A 14,466-nucleotide genomic window follows, 5' to 3' on the forward strand; every position below is an offset into this window, starting at 1 on the left:
CGCGCCGCGCATGCGCTCCGTCCCCCCCTTAAAGGGCCAGCGCCTTCGCGCCCCGTCCTCCACCCCCCGCAGCGGTCCCTTTGGCCCAAGTTGGCCCAAGTTACCCCAAGGACGCCGGTGGGCATTCGCTCCCTCCTCACCCAGCTGTCAGGGCACCGCGAAGCCGGTGCAAAGCTGCAGAGGAAGTTTTCAACGTGCCAAACGGAGCGCAAATCCATGGAGATTCCTAGTGCAAAAGGAATTCCTGCGGTTGGGAATTTCTTGAGAAGGATTCCTCGCAGCGGCCCTCAGCGGGTAGGACCGAGAGCACTGGCCTGGAAGAGTGGGATTCTAGACCAGATTCAGTGCCTGTGTTGCTTTGGGACCTTCAGCAGTTCCCTTCCCTCTGTAGGCCTCAGTTTCCCCATATCTCTGCCGAGGTGGTCACAGTGAGTGAGTGCAGAGTCCCTCCCAGCGAGCACAGTTCTTACAGGAGTACATCTAGGGATTGAGACAGGAGGGTCACTACCTCTAGAAACGAAAAGGATGAAAGTCACCCTGTTTTATCCGATTGCCTGCACTGGTGGGAATGGGATGCGCAGAGTTCGCCCCTAGACCGTCTGCCTAGACTGGGCTTTGGACGCTCCGGACCCCGCGGACCAGGGTGGGACTGCGACGTGGGCGTGGGAGGCAATGCATGGGGAGGGTCGGCTGGCCTAGAGGAAGGTGAAAGTACAATCGGCTGTGGTGCGTGGCCCCTGAGCATTGGACACTGAACGTACCCTCCGCCTCCCTCATGCGATAGGGTTGTAAACCGTGGGAAAGGCACTATCTCTAGGCTAAGCCAAGAACTTTAGGAAAAGACAGCCGAGTGTGTGCTTTAAGGGGCTCTCCCTCTCCCTAACCTGTAGTTAGCATGAATCACAGTCTTATGGGAGAATGCAGATTCCTTGGCCTTAGCGGGCAGATTCAGATTCCTTAGTTGTGGAGTCATTGCATTTCTTGACAAGCTGAGGTTACTACACAAGGGCTGGGTTAAAGGCCTCAGAGAGTCCCCAGGGCCTCAGTGGTTTCACATCTGTTCCCTAAAGCTGTCCCTGGTCTCTGAACTTTCTGGGTACCTCCTGTGCTCCTGTAGCAACCTCTTACTACCTCCAGGGTCAGAAACCAAGGGTTATCAGTGATGGGAAGGATCACAAGACTCCAAGAAAGTTAATTCAGCCTGGATCTTCTTAAACTCACTGAAGCAAGAAGACTCCAAGCATAGAAAAGTCACTAGAGATCAACAACTGTCACCCTGTATTGTATAAACCAAGTCTCAGAGGGTAATTTCCCAAAACTCACGCAGCTAGTAAGTGGCAGAGCTAGAATGTGAACAGAAGTCTTACTTCTTCAGACACTTGTTTTTCACTGTATACATTGCTTCTTGTGTTAGCCAAGTGGTGCTGGTTTTAAAATTGGCTTGCATGCTCTTGACCATTCTTTTCAAAAGATGATATCTAATTCCTTTCCTCCTGAATGTGGAATGTACCTGGTGACTGGTTTCTAATGAATAGAATGTAATGGAAGTGAAGCTGTATGACTCTTAAGACTGGGTCATAAAAAGGAGACAGCTTCTTCTTGGTTTCTCAGAAGAAACCAGCCCGCATGTTTTGAAGAAGCCCAAGCCACATGGTGAGGCCACATGAGTGTGTTCTGGCTGACAACTGCTGCTGGGCTCTCAACCAACAGCCAGAGCCAATCACCAGATCGTGGTGAACTGAGACTTCAGATCTTTTCAGTCCTCAGCCTTTGAGTCTTAGGGTTTAGGTTCCAGACATGGAGCAGAGAACAACCAGCCCTGCTGTGCCCTGTCTGACTTTCTCTCCCACAGAAATTGAGAAAGGATAAGTGACTATTCTTGTTTTAAGCTGTTAAGTTTTGGACTAACTTGTTACGCAGCATTAGATAACACCATGTGTTTTCTGAAATGACAAATACAATAGATGTAGGGTATTCATTCAAAGAGTGAGTATTCATAGAACATCTTCTATGTGTTTGGCTCTGTACTGCGCACTGGAGAAGCAGTGGTGAATAAGAGGGACATGGCCTTTGCCCTAGTTGGACTTATGGTCTACTAGTGGAGGAGATAGTTAAGCGTGATTTCCATAAGGTGCTCTGCCAGAGGGTTATTCAGGAAGCTGTGGGAGTGCATACCCAGAGAAACTTCTCAGTCAGGTAGGGAACTGGGAAAAGAAGAAATGAGTTGGGTACAAGGTCAGCATGGACTAGGCTAGAGAAGTTTCTGGCATGTGTGCATAGAAGTGGAAGAGGATATGTGTCAGGCAAGGGGGCTTGCAAATAGATTAGAAAATGGTGAAACTGGAAAGAGATGTGTATAACCCAGTCTTATCTAAGCCAAAAGCCCAGAGAGAACAAGTGACTTACCTGGTGCGGCACAGCTTGTGAACTGGTCTCAGATCCTGAGTCCTTCATCAAACACTCCCATGACTCCCCACACCTATGCCTTGGGAACAACTCCTCCAGCAGACACTTGAGTAACTCTTTATTTGGCTCAAAGCTTTCATGACCGTTATTTCTTTTTCTTTTCTTTTTTTTTTTTTTTTTTCTTGAGTCTCGCCCTGTCACCCAGACTGGAGTGCAGTGGCTCGATCTCTTCTCACTGCAGTCTCTGCCTCCCAGGTTCAAGCGATTCTCTGCCTCAGTCTCCTGAGTAACTGGGATTACAGGTGCCCGCCACCATGCCTGTCTAATTTTTGTATTTTTAGTAGAGATGGGGTTTCACCCTGTTGGCCAGGCTGGTCTCCAACTCCTCACCTCAAGTGATCCACCTGCCTCGGCCTCCCAAATTGCTGGGATTACAGGCATGAGCCACCACGCCCGGCCCTCATGACAATTATTCCTTTTGCTGTCTCCACAAAAACCGTGGAAGAGTTAGAACGAGTATGATTTCCATTTTACAGATGAAGACAGGATGCATAAGAGAAGCTAGGCAAATTACATACCTAGTACAGGAGCAGGCACATTCGAGCTGCTGGGTACAAGTCACTTTGATGATGACAAGGATGATGATAATGATGCCTAACTCACATCATGTATCACTTTTGTTATCGTCAAACTCTGGACTAATGGTCTGCAAACGAACGCACGTTGTCTTAGCGCATCAACACTCATATTAATCTGCTCTGACTCATTTTCTGTTCTTGTGACACAGAAGCTAGAGTGAAATTTCCATAGAGAAGAGTCTGTTGACTTAGCTGGGATCCTTGGCCTACTCCTTGGCTAGAGGAGGATGGGGCAATTTCATTAGCCAAGACTACAGGTGGTTGGGGGAGAAGGACTGCCCTAAGGGTAAATGGGGTGCTGTTAGTAAAAAAGGGGCATGGAGGCACACAGGTATAGATGTGTTTATAAAAGGTAGATGTTCTGCACCGTTCAGTATGGTAGCCAGAAATCATGTGTGTCTATTTAAATTCGAATTTAATTAACATTAAATAGAATTAAAAGTTCAGTTCCTCCAATCACACTAGCCATATTTCAAGTACTCAGTAGCCATTATGGCTCATGGATACTGTAATGAATAGTACAGATTATAGAACATGTCCATCATTGCAGAAATTTCTTTTTTTAAATTTTTTTGAGACGGAGGCTCACCCTGTTGCCTAGGCTGCAGTGCAGTGGTATGATCTCGGCTCATTGCAACCCCTGCCACTTAGGTTCAAGCGATTCTCCTGCCTCAGCCTCCCCAGTAGCTGGGATTACAGGTGCTTGCCACTGCGCCCAGCTAATTTTTTGTAGTTTTTAGTACAGACAAGAGTTTACCATATTGGCTAGGCTGGTCTTGAACTCCTGACCTCGTGATTCACCCGCCTCGGCCTCCCAAAGTGCTGGGATTACAAGCGTGAGCCACCGTGCCTGGCCCACTGCAGAAATTTCTATTGGACAGTTCTGCTCTGTGATTCTTTCTTGGGATTAAACTCTTTTTCTTTTCTTCTTTTACCTCATAAATTATGAACATGAAAACAGCAAAAAGGTGAGTCAGAATCTTCATTCATTTACTCAATAAACATATACTGTCTACTCTGAATCTGACATGGTTGTAGGCACCAGGGATACCTGGGAGGGATCTTGGAGCACTTCTGGTCCAGTGGAGCTTACATTAGGATCACCCCAGAGGCTCTTAAAATTCTTGATACTCAGTCTGCACCCTGCAGAAATCCTGATGAAACTGGTTTGGAGTCAGGCTTGGTACCCATAGTTTAGAAAAGCTCTCCAGGTAATGCGAATGGTAGCTGGGCTTGGAACCACTGAAATCTAGTCTGGCCAGTGAAACGATTTGCTTCAGGTCACCTGAAAACCTGAATCTGCATGGGTCTGACTTCTGCTGTGGGGTTCGCATGACAAAATCAGAGAGTTCTTCATGGACTTGGCATCTGTCTGAATTGACTGCTAAATTCTTAGAGAACAAGTCTATTTTTCCCTAATCCAAACCGAATCCAATTCACTTCAAATACAGTGCCAAAAGGACCTCTGGCTTGGGATTCATTTTAAATCACTTCTTTCTCAAACTGTCCATTTTGTTTCTGGAACTAAATTATTCAGCCAGGTGAGTGAAAGTCTATAAAAAGAGCTACTCTTCACTAAGCACCTAGTGTAGGTCAGGTGCTTTACCTGCAGAGTTTCATTTAATCCCCAGGTCAATCTTGCAGGGTAGGTATTGCTGACATCAGTTTACAAGTGGGCAAACTGAGATTCAAAGCCATTAAGGATTGTAATTTGTTCAAGGTGGCACAGCTGAGATTATAACTTAAGCGTTCTTGTTCTTTCCCCTACACCACTCTGCAACTACCTCACAGCTGAGAGCGTGGGGCAGCTGGCAGATGGCAGCATTCTGCTCTGGCTTCACATAGGAAAGAAAGCTTTGTGCTCATGAAGCTCCAGAGATGATCCAGACAATTGTTACCTGAGCTTAGTGACAGTACCAGGGGCCTGGAGGAAAGGGGGATTTGGGGATAAGACAGATGAGCAGATTTGGAGTCGAGTTCTTTTAGTTGATGGTTATGCCTGGATTTCTTTTACTGAGGGATTTGGAAGAAGCAGCTAAGAACAATGTGGCGTCTGAAGCAGTTAGCTCTAAGACACCTAGCAATGATGATGCATGCTTGATATAAGCATTATCTATTCTTGGCCTGGATTCCCGTGGGCTGGCAGAGTGTCTGTGTTGCCATGTATCTTTGCAATCTGATCCCTGCCTGATACTTCCTGGGCAGCCTGGCCTGGCCTCCAGGGCCTCGGAAGGGCCAGGACTCATTGTGTCCATGCCAAAGAACTCTGACAGAGAGATCTCACCCCTGCCATTCTCTGGGGGCTACCTTATACAGTAGTAGGAGATCCAGGCCTTGACAAGCAGCAAGGGCTGGTCTTGGAATGGATCAGGGCTTGTCTGCGTCGCATTCAGCAGGTCCATGTGGGAGCAAAGCCACGACTGGTGGTAGAAAGAGTGCAGAGTAGCACAGCTCGAAAGATCCTTCAAGATTTTCTTGTCTCTCATTTCACAGATAAAATACTGAGGCTCGGCCGGGCGCGGTGGCTCAAGCCTGTAATCCCAGCACTTTGGGAGGCTGAGACGGGCGGATCACGAGGTCAGGAGATTGAGATCATCCGGGCTAACACGGTGAAACCCCGTCTCTACTAAAAAATACAAAAAAAAAAAACTAGCCGGGCGAGATGGCGGGCGCCTGTAGTCCCAGCTACTCGGGAGGCTGAGGCAGGAGAATGGCCTAAATCCGGGAGGCGGAGCTTGCAGTGAGCCGAGATCCGGCCACTGCACTCCAGCCTGGGCGACAGAGCGAGACTCCGTCTCAAAAAAAAAAAAATACTGAGGCTCAGAGAAGTGACAGGATTTAGGATTACACAGCCAGCTGGTGGTGGGATTACAATTGAACTCAGGGCTGTCCTCATTCCTGACGCAGTCTGCCTTCCTTGATGTGTCCACTAGCAGGGAAGAAGCTGGTAGTAGGTGAGCCCCTGAAAGCACTGCAGTGACAAAAGGGAGAAAGAAGATCTTTCCACATTAAGAGAGAGAGAAGGTCTTCCCACTTTTGTTTCAGGGTGTGGCCAAGCTGTGTGTGTCAGTGGGTGGTTGTGGATGGGGTGTGTATTTGGAAAAGTTCTTCAACCTGAAGGACTGGGTGATGGCCACTCTCTTTTCCAGGCAAAGCACACTCATCCAGACTTGTATCCCTCCCATTGTTAGAAAATATGGTGTTTCCCCCAACGTTTTTCTCCGTGCACTGCAGCAGGCGTTTGGAGAGTGGGGGAGCGATCGGTGATTGAGTCAGTCAGCCAGGAGTGTCCAGGCTGTGATAGTTGTTCTCAAACTGTGGTCAAGGTTCTGGGTGTCCCCGAAAGAATCAAAGTCTGATCTCAGCCTCCCTGTTCAATGGATAGGACCCAGGATTGGAGACAGGGAGAAACAGAGGGAATTCTGAGATGCAGGTGCATCCTGAAGACTAGATCAAAACCATTTACAAGATGCAAGTCTATAGGTCCATGAGGTGGGCTGGGTTTATTTCTTGAGGCTTGGTTCTCAGGGGAGACTTCACTATAATGCGACAACAGTTTCTGAGTGCCTATACTATATGCATGGTGTAGCCTAAGTTGCTGCAGGAGATGCAGACATGTAAGACATTGCTATGGCCGCCTGAGGTTGTGTCAAAGATGACACATCCCAATAATTTTTTGAACCCTTACCATGTGCCAGGGGCTCTACATATAGTATTTTATGTAACCCTTACCATAATCCTGCAAATGGGGATTCTATTTTCCATTTTGCAGATGAGGAAATGGCCTGAGAGAAGCTAAACAACTGTTCCTCTGTCATGGCCAGTGAGTGGCTGAGCACGTTCAGAAGCTGCGTCCCTCCTGTGCCACCAGCTAATCACAAGACCTGGCAGACTCAGGCCACGGCTCCAACCCAGGCTTCAGCAAGGTGTGTGAGGAGCACGGAGTGAGTGATTTGTTCTAATCTAGGCAACTGTGTTTGGCTTTAAGCACTGTTGATATTTAAGGCTGCACACTTCTTTGTTGGAGGGCCTGTCCTGTGCACTATAGGACGGCTAGTGGCATCCAGGCCCTGTGCCCACTAGATGCCAGTGGCAATCTTTCCCATTGTGACACTCACTCCCAGTTGGGAACCACCGGTTTTAGGTAAGAAAGGACCTTCAACCTAGGCTTATAAAGATTTGGTAAACAAGGATTTTGGCAAACAAAAAAGGGAAGAAAACACGCATTTGTCTAGCATTTTTCCATTTGACAAAGTGTGTCCACTTAGATTTTCCAGTTTGGTCTTCCCATTTGTCCTGTGGTTGAGTGCATCAACTTACAAAGCAAATTACAGCTACGTACGGTTGCCAGTGGGCGGCAATGCGGGCTGGGGGCTTCTCATCCACTGCGAGTTTCCTCAGTACCCAGCTCCTTTGTGGCCTTTGTGTTCAGCTTGTGTTTAATGCCTATTTTCTGTCCTTCATCTACTCTCCTTCCAGGGCGCTCTTTAGGATATCTATGTTATCATCAACAGCTACCACCAACTGCAGACACTCACTTGGGGGTTGACTCTGTGTTAAGAGCTTTGCATAGCACCCCTAGAGGAAGGTGTCCTTGTCATCCCCATTCTGGAGGAAATGAAGGTTAGGAGAGGGAAGAAACGCGCTCAATTCACAACCTTGCTAAGTAGGGGAGGAAGCAGGACTTGAATCCCAACCTTGCTGAGCCTCCTCTCTTCACCACTGTGCTCTGCTACCTCCCAAGAATGCCCTTTCCCCATGATGCTGCCCACGGGGCTCCATGTACCCCTGTGAGATGCTCCCAGGAGAACACAGGCAGCAGGCAGCTCCAGCTGGCTTGGTGGGGGTGGGGTGAAGGGGGACAAGAGTGCCCTTCCTACCCATCAGTTGTGCTGGGAAAGGGCAGACAGTGTTTCTGGTGGATCCTCTCCCTGTTGAGGGGTGATTATCCAGCCTGCTTGGCATTCAGCAATCAGGGAAGGCTTCCCATGAACAGGGCAGAGCGCCCAGCCAGACTGCAAGACAAATGGGTGGCATATGTGCTTCAGCCCAGTGCACAATGAGCTTGTGATTCTGCATCTGCCAGCAGTGAAATAACGCTCTATTACTGCAGGAAGAGAGAAGAAACGTAACATCTGAGGCTGGGTCCTGAGATTGTTTTTACCTCTGTCCTCATCCCTTCCCTCTGGGGTCATGGCCAGATGCTCCCTGCTTTGGGAACATTAGTTACGAAGCTTGTGGGCGGTTTAGCTCCACAGGGTCAGACCTGCAGGTGCAAACAGGCCCTAGGTGAACCCCCTGAAGGAAACCTTGACAATCCTGTTTTATCCAGCTCACAGAGCACTCTTGCTCACTCCCTTACTGCTGTGGGGAAAGACAGGGAACAAGTGATGGGACCACTGAGATAGTCCCTGGAGATGAGAGAGAAGAGTGGCCTGTGAATATTCATCACAGGCAGGCTGGGTTAGGGACAACAAAGATGGTCAGGTTCCAGGTTTTCTTGAGTCGGGACTAAAGTAGCATCTTGTTAGTGTTTATGGGTTGGATAAAGCAGGGCTTCTCAAACCTGAGTGTGCCTCAGAAGAACCTGGGGGGCTCCTTACAGCACAGATGGCTGGGCCCTGCCCCGAGAGTTTCCTACTCAGCAGATTTGAGCGAGGTCTGATAACTTGCATTTCTTTTTCTTTTCTTTTACTGTTTCTTTTTTTTTTTTTTTTTTTTTTTTGAGACAGAGTCTCGCTCTTGTCACCCAGGCTGGAGTACAGTGGCACCATCTCAGCTCACTGCAGCCTCCGACTCCTGGATTCAAGCCATTCTCCTGCCTCAGCCTCCCCGTGGCTGGGATTACAGGCACGCGCCACAACACCCAGCTGATTTTTGTATTTTTAGTAGAGATGGGGTTTTACTATGTTGGTCAGACTGGTCTCGAACTCCTGACCTCGTTATTCTTCCGCCTTGGCCTCCCAAAGTGCTGGGATTATAGGCATGAGCCATTGTGCCCGACCGAGAACTTGCATTTCAAACAAGCTCCCGGGTGATGCTGCAGCCTGTCTGGGACTTCACTCTGAGAATCGCTATGTTAAAGTATAATTTTCAAAGAAGTAAAATTATGGCTGTCATACAAGTATAAAATGAACTTGTGTTGAAGATTTTATTTATTTAACTCCTTAATTAATGAGGGAGCCAGAAAATGGTTAAATCCAGTTAAAAGTAAATTTAGGCTGGGTGCGGTGGCTCACACCTGTAATCCCAGCACTTTGGGAGGCTGAGGTGGGTGGATCATGAGGTCAGGAGATCGAGACCATCCTGGCTAACACAGTGAAACCCCGTCTCTACTAAAAATACAAAACATTAGCCGGGCGTGATGGCGGTCGCCTGTAGTCCCGACTACTTGGGAGGCTGAGGCAGGAGAATGGCGTGAACCCAGGAGGTGGAGCTTGCAATGAGCCGAGATTGCGCCACTGCACTCCAGCCTGGGTGACAGAGTGAGACTCCGTCTCAAAAAAAAAAAAAAAAAAAGTAAATTTAAAGAGATGTATATGACCAATAATGCTGAATTTGCCAATGGACAAAAACTGGTTCATATACTATAAATTGAAGTGGGGTTATCTTTTCTAAAACTCCATGTATCTCTACTAGACAAAATTCGTTTGTATATCTATGGATAAGAATAGTTTGTATTATTGTCAGTTTTTCTATAACTAAACTTCTGTCTTTATAGAGTTATAAAATAGCCTAGTCAATAGAAAGACAACCATAAATGTCAATCCTTATGGAGTCAGATAATCCTTGGAGAACTGCTAAATCATTTGGAGGACTTGGATTGCTGGTTCCTACCCCCAGGATTATTGCTACATGGATGAAGAAGAGATCGAAGAAACTTAATGGAATGATGTGGGGGTGAATAACAGCAAAATCTTTCTCCTTTTTGTGTTCTGTATGTCATCTTAATGTCCTGAGGACTTCATTCTTGGCCATTTTCTTCTTCAGACTGGTGGAAAAAGGAAGGAAATGAGAACCCGGTGGTGTCTGGGACAGGCAGGGCTTGGCAGGTAGAGGAGGGTGAAAGCGAGGCTGGGCTCAGACAGGGGGTGTGAGTCACCATTCAAACTCAGAGGCAGCTGAAAGTGAGAGCGTCCCATTGCCAGCAACCATTCCCGGGAAGAAGCCAGGTCTCGCCTTCATCTGTTCTGCAGTTGGGGATTCCTGTAAAGACAGGAGGGAGGCAGAGAACCTCAGTAGGGTCTTAGCCCACATGAGGGCTGGTCAAGCGGTGGGAGAATTTTCAGTGGCAGTTTCTGGCCGGGCACTGTGGCTCACGCTTGTAATCCCAGCACTTTGAGAGGCTGAGGCAGGCAGATCACCTGAGGTCAGGAGTTTGAGACCAGCCTGGCCAACATGGTGAAAGCCCGTCTCCTACTAAAAATACAAAAATTAGCCAGGTATGGTGGTGCATGCTTGTAATCCCAGCTACTCGGGAGGCTGAGGCAGGAGAATCACTTGAACCTGGGTGGTAGGGGTTGTAGTGAGCCAAGATGGCGCCATTGCACTCCAGCCTGGGCAACAAGAGCAAAACTCCATCTCAAAACAAAAACAAAAACAGAAGTTCATAGATTGACTAAGTCTTTGTATCAAGTCTATAGGTTTTGATTGAATCACGTGGTTTTTGGTATTTTTTTTTTTCCCATGAGGCCATCTAGTGGCTGTTGGGTAAAAGTCAGACGGAGATTTTTCTTTTCTTTTTTTTTTTCGAGATAGAGTCTCGCTTTGTTGCCCAGGCTGGAGTGCAGTGGTGTGATCTTGGCTTACTGCAACCTCTGGATGCCCTGCAAGAGTGTGTAGACTGCTGCAGGCCTGAGGACTGGCCTGCCCATCACAGCCACTGCCAGCACCAGCACAGACTGCTCAGAGGCCAGAGGTTTGTCATGTCAGTGCTACGCCATCATCCACATCATGCCCAGTGACCAGATAAAAGGACCCACTGTCTCACCTGGCCCACTGCTGCTGCTACTGGCATCTGAGCAAATCACCTGGAGGCCCAAGAATTGGCCTACCTGGATCCATTTACAGCAGTGGCAGCATACGCCTAAGGATAGGCATGCGTGGCCCACCATTGCTACCACTGGGGCTCAAGGAGAGGCCCATCTGGGGACTCCATTTCCAGCAAACTTCACCATAGGCTCCACTAACAACTGAATCATAAGTGACTGAGGAAATCATAGACACCACTGATGCTGTTAATAGCCAAAAGAAAAATAAATCATGGAGAATATACTACTGCATGTATCCAGAATCAAAGCCAAAATGTCCTACCCAAGGAACACATCTTCAGGAAAAAGACCTTCCCTACAAAAACAAATTCAAAAAATTTGAAAAAGTGATGGTTACACCAGATGTGCAGATATCAACTTAAGGACCTGAGCTACATTAAAAAAGTAAGGAAATATGACACCTTTAAAGGAATACAATAGTTCTCCAGTAACAAATTCCAGTCAAAAAGAAATTTATGAAATCCTAGGCCAGGGGCCATGGCTCATGCCTAAGATGCTAGCACTTTGGGAGGTTGAGGTGGGCAGATTGCTTGAGCTCAAGAGTTCGAGACTAGCCTGGGCAACATGGTGAAGCCTTGTCTCTACAAAAAAATTAGCAGAGTGTGGTGGTGCACACCTGTGGTCCCAGTTACTTGAAAGGCTGAGACAGGAGTATTGCTGGAGCCTGGGAGGCAGAGGTTTCTGTTAGCCAAGATCATGCCACTGCACTTCAGCCTGGGTAATAGAGCAAGACTCTGTCTCAAAGAAGAAAAAAAAAATAAATTTATGAAATTCTGGAAAAAGAATTCAAACTAATGATATTAAAGAAGCTGAGTGAAATAAAAGATAATTCTGAAAAGCATTCAAAGAAATCAGAAAACCAATTCAGGATATGAATGAGAAATTTTCCAAAGAGACCTCAAAAAAAGAGCCAAACAGAAATACTGAAACTAAAGAATTCATCAAATAAAATACAAAATACATTAGAAACCTTCAACAATCTATTAGCTTAAGCAGAAGAAAGAATTTCAGAACCTGAAAATAGGTCTTTTGTAATAAGCCAGACAAAAATTAAAAAGAAATAAAAAAGAATGAACAAAGCATGCATGACATATGGGACACCATAAAGTGATCAAATATTTAAATTTTCAGTGTCCCAGAAGGTAAAGAGAACACGAAAGGGATAGAAAACCTATTTAACAAAACAATACCTGAAAACTTCTCAAGTATAGCAAGATACTTAGATATCCAGATACAGGAAACTCAGACATCCCCAAAGAGATAAAATGCAACAAGTTCTTCTCTGTGGCACATTACAATCAACTTGTCAGAACTCAAAGACAAGGAGAGAGTTCTAAAACCAGCAAGAGGAAAGCTTTCTAGTCACTTATAAGAGAAACCTCATCAGACTAACAACAAATTTCTTAGAAGAAACCTGATAGGCCAAGAGAGAATAGGATAATACATCGAAAGTTCATAAAAGAAAAAAACAATTTGAATGAATGATACTATATCCAGCAAAGTTATCCTTCATGAACCAAGGAGAAATAAAGTCTTTCCCAGACAAGCAAAATCTGAGGGAATTAATCATCACTAGATTGACCCTACAAGAAATGAAATGCTTGAGGGAGTCCTACACCTGGAAGTGAAATGATAAGTATCATCATGATTAAGACACATGAAAGTATGAAACCTACTGGTAGAGCAAGCATACCGATGAAGGAGAAAAATGACTAAAATATTACTACTCGGAAAACTACTGAACCACAATAATAAACGAGAGAGAAAAAAAGGCACAAAGGATATACAACACTACCAGAAATCAATTAATAAGTGACAAGGGGTGGGCATGGTGGCTCACGCCTGTAATCCCAGCACTTTGAAAGGGTGAGGCAGGTGGATCATGAGGTCAGGAGTTCATGACCAGCCTGACCAATGTGATGAAACCCTGTCTCTACTAAAAATACAAAAATTAGCCAGATGTGGTGGGTGGCATGTGTCTGTAGTCCCAGCCACTCGGGAGGCTGAGGCAGGAGATTCGCTTGAATCCGGCAGGCAGTGGTTGCAGTAAGCCAGGATGGCACCACTGTACTCCAGTCTGGGCAACAGAGCAAGACTCCGTCTCAAAAAAAAAAAGAAAAATTAAAAAAAAAAATGACAAGAATGAGCCCTCACATATCAAGAATAATCTTGAAAGTAAATGGATCAAACTTTCTACTTAAAAGATATAAACTGGCCAAATGGATAAAAAACGTGACCCAACTATATGCTGCTTACAAGAAACACATCTCACCTGTAAATACACATATAGATTGAAAGTAAAGGAGGCCGGGCGCGGTGGCTCAAGCCTGTAATCCCAGCACTTTGGGAGGCCGAGACGGGCGGATCATGAGGTCAGGAGATCGAGACCATCCTGGCTAACATGGTGAAACCCCGTCTCTACTAAAAAAAATACAAAAAACTAGCCGGGCGAGGTGGCAGGCGCCTGTAGTCCCAGCCACTCGGGAGGCTGAGGTAAACCCGGGAGGTGGAGCTTGCAGTGAGCTGAGGTCCGGCCACTGCACTCCAGCCTGGGCGACAGAGCGAGACTCCGTCTCAAAAAAAAAAGAAAGTAAAGGAATGAAGAAAAATATTCCATGGAAATGGACACCAAAAGTGAGGAGTAGTAGTAGTTATAATTCTATGAGATAAAATATATTTAAGTGAAAAACAGTAAAAAGAGACAAAGAAGACCATTGTAGGATGATAAAGGTATCAATTCAGCAGGAGGTTATAACAATTCTTAAAATATATGCACCCAACACTGGAGCACCCAGATATATAAAGCAAATATTTAAAAATCTAAAAGGAGTGATAGACTCTACTTCAATGATAGTTGGAGACTTCAATACCTCACTCTCAGCATTAGATGGATCATCTAGGACAGAAAATAAAGATATTGTTGAATTTAAATTGCACTTTAGATCAAATAAGCCTAACCGACACAGAACATTTCATCCAACAACTATAGAATACATTCTTCTCATCAGCATATGGAACATTCTCTAGGATGGACATATGTTAGAACAGAAAACAAGTCTCAACAAATTTTTAGAAATCAAAGTTATACAAAGTATCTTCTCAGACCACAGTGGAATACAACCACAAATCAATAACAAGAGGAACTTTGGAAACTGTACAAACACATGAAAATTAAACAACATGCTCTTGAGTGGCCACTGAGTCAAGGAAGAAATTAAGGAGGAAATTTTTTAAAATCTTGAAACAAATGAAAATAAAAACATAACACACAAAAACCTATGAAATATAGTAAAAGCAGGCAAAGAGGGAAGTTTGTAGCAATAAATGGCTAAATCAAAAAAGTAGAGAGATTGAAAATTAACAATGTAACA

General features: G+C 45.8%; 1 pseudogene; it reads left to right on the plus strand.

Moving 5' to 3' along the window:
• Positions 1–14,466, plus strand: part of LOC105517312 — a 73,927-nt pseudogene that overhangs the window by 1,069 nt on the left and 58,392 nt on the right.

This window comes from Colobus angolensis, unplaced genomic scaffold, assembly GCF_000951035.1.
Source record: "Colobus angolensis palliatus isolate OR3802 unplaced genomic scaffold, Cang.pa_1.0 Scaffold3, whole genome shotgun sequence".
NCBI classification, from domain to species: domain Eukaryota; kingdom Metazoa; phylum Chordata; class Mammalia; order Primates; family Cercopithecidae; genus Colobus; species Colobus angolensis.